Below are 5,737 nucleotides of genomic sequence, written 5' to 3' on the forward strand. Positions count from 1 at the left end.
TTCACATTACTTCGCTTGGATTAGATTGGTTCCTGTGCTCCTTTAAAACTCAGGAGGCAATGGAGGAAGTTTTCAATGGAGGCCCTTGGTACGTGGGAGGTTTTGTCATTGGGCTAGATAAATGGACTCCCAATTTTTCTCCTCATTCCTTAGATGGAATTTCTTGTCTGATTTGGGTTCGTCTTCCCCACTTATCGTTGCACTGCTGGGACGAAACCAACATTATGAGAATTGTTTCGAGTATAGGAACTCTATTATTATTGGATGGAAACATGTTTAGATTGGGGAGGAGGGAATTTGCTAGAGCATGTGTTCAGGTCAAATTAAACTCGAAACTTCCTAGTGGTATTTTTGTTGAAGGAGTTCATGGCAAATTTTATCAGAAATTTGAATTTGAGAGTTTATCTTCAATTTGTTTCAAATGTGGAAGAATTGGACATAAAGATGTGGTATGTCCAAAGGTGTTTCAAAATCTGGATTTAAATGAAAAGGAAGTTCATAAAGATAATTCATTAGTTGAAGATAGATATTACAGTCCTTGGATGCATGTCAAGTTTAAACCTTAGAGAAAGACTAAAAGTATCCAGACAAATTCTCATTCAAATCAAGAAGCATAATTTCAACCAGCTCGCCGAAATTCAATTCACCAGCAATTGAAGACAGTATAAAATTCAAAAGGAAAAACTTCTGAATTCAAGGGAAGAGATGAAGTTGCAGTTAGCATTAATTCAAATATATTGGTTGAGACGAATATAGCCCAAATTACAAATCTTGAATACAACCAATTAGACAGATTTACTGGTTCAGATGTTTATTTTCCTTTGACAGCTTGGGATGTTCCTTTGACAGCTCGTGATTTGGCTGAAAATAAGGAAGAAGACGATATAGAAGTTAGACATGGAAATGATTCTTCCACCATTCATCCAAATATTACTGAAATTCAAATTCAAATTCCACATATTATGGAGGATAACAAGGCATTGGAAATTTTTGAGGATCAAATCCCGGTAGTCCAGAATTTAAATTCTGTATTGGCTAAAACTGTTGAAGTGGAATGTAGCAAATTAAATCTCATCAACAATAATTTGAATTCAAATAATGAATTCAAATTTCCTGAAATTATGGATGCTATAAAGGAAGGTGTTGAGGCTGATCCAACCGGCTCATCTCAAATTGCTGAAAGTCAGGAAACTATCCAACCGGATTTTGAATTCAAAAAATCAGCTTTTCAGGAGGTTAACGTCTATCCTCTAACTGAATTGACGGTTCATAATGTTAATTTAGATATTTTTCCTGAGTTAAAAAATAGTTTTGACTCATTAAGAGGATCTTCTCCACTTTCAAATATTACATTGAATTTAAAAAAAACTGCTCTTAAAAAAGACAATAGTCTTTTTAAGAAGAGTAAGTCTCCCGGTTCTAAGCACACATTGTTCAAGGAACTTCAAGCATTAGGTCCGGTGAAAGACATTCCTAGAAGGAAGATGGACGAAGTCAAAGTGAAGAACGGTAACAATGGTTCTTCTTCTCTTATATCTCAATAATATGCTAGTCGGTTATCCTGCTAACAACATCACTGTGGATAAATACTTGAAGATGGAGCAGATTATCAAATCATTGAATGCTGATTTTGGAGATTGGGAAAAACTTATTGAATATCTATCAATGATATTCTTAAGTATTTTTTGGGAATTACTGTTGCGGATCTATGGTTTATGATTTTGATGATAACAAACATTCCTTATTTCTCTACGATTGCCTTATATGCTAACGTTTCTGGCAGGTCCACACGATCAGACTGCAATTTGGAACCAGCTCAAAATTGGGTAGACTAGGTCTGTGTCAGTTTGTAATCTTTTTTCTTTCTTGAGTCTGTTGTATTTGGTGTGGCATCTAATGATTTGTAACTTGGAAGATTTTCTGTTGTGCCCTAAAAGATTTCTATTTTTGGTAACATCATCCGAAATGATATTTATATCGTCCTAAACGATCTGACAAAAGAAGAAACCCTAATTAGGTCATTCTCATTAAAGCAGCCGTCATTATACAAAATACATCATCCTGGACGAGTTTGTATCGGCCAGGACGATAGGCTCAATTCAGTAAGAATCTGCCGCCAGAGCTATTTAGAAATAACCTTTTTTTTTGACATCGTCAAGAGGATCATCCAGGACTATAAAATATCATCTAGGATGATCCAGGTCAATTTTTCCAAAATTTCTCTGGAATTTAAGGAAAGCAATTACATGGTCAAATCATCTTGGACGATCTCAAGATCGTCCGAGACGATTAGACATCGTCCAGCTTCATTTCAGGGCGATATTCAGGACGATTTTCCTCATATTTGAACTAATTGGCCAGGACGATATGCCTATCATCCTGGACGATAATGTCGGCAACTTGTATTAATGAGCTCATTTTGAGAGCTTCTATTTAAGCTATGGCATGACAACTTTTGTAAGAGTCTTTGGCAGCCATTGGAGCTTCGTTCTTGTGGGGGAGACTTGAAGAGAGAGCTTGAAAGGGAGTGTGGAATGGGTGAAGTCTGGGCGGGAGAAGATCCTTTGAGCGGGGACTCAAGGGAGTGTTGAGGGGATTCCACACGGCTGCTCCGGCAGGCTTGCATCTTAATACCGTCGGATTCAAGGCTCGTCTCGAGGGAAGTTCACCAAAGAAGAAGATCTCTTTGGTGTTAAAAGACCCGGCGACTCCGCCGCACCGGGGAAGGTGGAAGTGATTTTGTAAGGGCTTCTCCTCCAAGCTGTGGGGGCTATAGGAGAGACACTTATTTTAGTTCAATACTTGGAGGGTGCCTCCAAGGAGTGGACGTAAGTCAAGGTTTGACCGAACCTCTATAAATAATGTGTGTTCTTTCTTTATTACTTCCGCACTTTTAATTTCCGCATTTGTTTTCTTTGTGCTGATTTTGGTTTGTACTTTGCTTAAAGTTTCTTCTTTACCAATTCACCATTCTCTTTATTTAGCCTTGGGCTAGTTCTATAGGGCTTAACATCTCTAATGAACTTTCAATTACTGATTAAATGTACTTTCTTTTTTAGCTTTTGTTACTTCGTTTTTCATAGAATTTGTCCTTTTAAGCTTTTTTCTAATTGATTATGGAATCATTACTAAGTCTTATTCTCTAACAGGATGGGAACTCTGGGATACTAATCAACCCTCGGGTTGTTTATTATTTTGGTATCCCCTGCATCTCAACAGTTTCAAAATAGGAAATAGTGGGTTTCATATCATTTATAAGAAGTTTAAATTTACAAATTTATGTCCAATAAGGTACCTTTTTCTTGTTATAAAAGGTATCATTAGCTTCTTTTACCTAGATTGTATTAGGTTGTCTTTATTTTATTATTAATACAATTCTGTATTTCTTTGAAAAAAAAAATAAAAAGAATTAGGTTCATCCCATATGATCAGTATAAATTTTGTAAGATCTCCTTAAGTGTGTGTGTGTTTTTATTCACTGAATTACAATCGCTCTCTCTCAATTCAAAAAATAATTTAAAGTTTCAATTTACAAAGGATTGTATGCTGAATTCGATTTGAAGTCTTCATAGTTTGGAGTTCAATTTTCCTGAAATGTTAGTACACATAAGAGCAAAAACAAATCTTCTAAAAAGTGTTAGGTGATAACTACACATAAAACAATAATATTTGGAATCATCAAAACTATATAAGTTGCAAGAATGTAAAACATGCTAATAACAACTATATTAACAAAAATATCATTTCAAAGGAAAACAAAAATATCAGAGATGTAACAACTAAAAAATAACAACAAACATAATAAACTAAAATAGAAAATAACAACAATCAATAGAATAGTAAATATGCAATCTTGAATTTATTAAGCCACAAGTTTAAGCAATTATGAGCCGCGAGCCTCCACTATCCTAGTATCATATGCTCTCACTAGGTCTTTGGTGAGAGCACACCTATAAAAATCATAAATAGTCATATTTAAGAACCCAAATAGGTTTGGGTCCCTTCTTATGAAAAGAAGAAATACAATGCATTTGTATTATGTTGTGAAACATACAATTTTGGTCTCCATACCCAATGTGTATTATGGTGAATAATGCAAGTGTGTAAAATGTGTCATAACATGCCACATGAAAAACACCTAACTCCAAAAAAAGGATTTACTAATAAGTTTGGGTTATAATGTCTATTCCTAGGTTTTGGCTTTAGATCAAGTGTTGATGTATTCCAATTTCTCTCAAGTGTATTCAGTTTAGCTTTAAATCTCAAGTTAGCACTTTCTAAAGCTACATTATCAACTCTCAAATTGTGCTTCCTATGCTTAGATTTATCAATGCATGTCTTAAAATTTGATTCAATTGAGGTGTAGGATGCTTTCAATGAATCTTGCTCAATAAGCAACCCAGAGTATTTTTTATTCAATTCATCAAACTCATTAAGTAAAGACATGTGGTTGATATCAATTTGGAGGTGATCTTTAATCAAAAATTTTATGCCCTTTTTGTAAATTTAAAGACTCTAATTTCAAACTAGCATGCATTTTCTTAAGTTTTCTATATGATGCTTGAATTTTCTCACATATTTCAAGTAGTTGATCATAGGTTGGTTGGCATACCTCTTCTTGGTTAGACTGTTCAAGATGATTATCGGCCATCAAACATAAGTTTGTGGTTTCCTCCTCTACTTTAGTCTCAGAGGAGTTAGATGTAGAATCCTGTTGACCTCATTATTCGAGGTCAATTTCATGGAACTACTCTAGTACCTAGGTTTTTGTAGCCTAGTGTAGATGTCGCACCCGCAGGATTTCCCTTAGGTGGACACCTAATGTTTTAGCATCGACTCGAACCTATCACTCAACTCGAATTAAAATCAATTCAATCCAATTTTAATTCAACTCCAAACAAACTCAAATCAAGCCCGCTTTATGATTCTTAGATGTCAATCGACTCAATTTAATATAATCTAATTCGATTTTAATCAAATTGATATATCATTGGTCTTAAAACAACTCACCAATCAAATCAAATTAACTCAAATTAAATTTGATTTCAATGGCTTCGATTAACCCGTTTTGACTCGTCACAAATATATATAATAATAATTGATACGTCATCAAAAATTATCTTAATCAGGCACGAATCTCGATGCAAAATCAAGTTTGGAAACTTCAAAAATTAATTCAGAGACCATCCGAACTCCGATTTCAGCAAACTTACAGTCGAACTGAGCGTCTCAGGAATACAAACCCAACGACTTAAAGATCAACCCAATCCGAGCCCAAATGAATCCAAATCAAGGGCTCAAAGCGCTGTTTGAAGGTTCAAACCGCAATTTGAGTTACCAAACGGTCTTCGATTTTGACGAGCTTATACTCGAATCGAACGGCTTGACGAGACAAATTCAATGAGCCCAAGATCACCAAATTCCGAAATCACTAAGGTCTTCAAATGTCCAACGAACGGTCCACGGTCAAAGAGTTCAACAACAACCCATAACCACCCACTCTCCCTCTCCCTCAACCCATAACCACCCACTCTGCCTCTCCCTCAACCCAAAAAAAAACGTCCAAGCCTCCCTCCTCTCATACAAAAAACGTCCAAGCCCCCCTCCTCTCATACAAGACACATCCAAACCTCCCTCCTCTCATACATGACACATACTCGAAGCCTCCCTCTCACACAGAAATCCTGAACTCCCTCTCCTGTTCGAAAGATTCGCAAGTCCGTCGCCAGCCCTACTT

The sequence above is a fragment of the Dendrobium catenatum genome, unplaced genomic scaffold (genome assembly GCF_001605985.2).
Source record: "Dendrobium catenatum unplaced genomic scaffold, ASM160598v2 fragScaff_scaffold_1448, whole genome shotgun sequence".
In the NCBI taxonomy this organism is placed as follows: Eukaryota; Viridiplantae; Streptophyta; class Magnoliopsida; order Asparagales; family Orchidaceae; genus Dendrobium; species Dendrobium catenatum.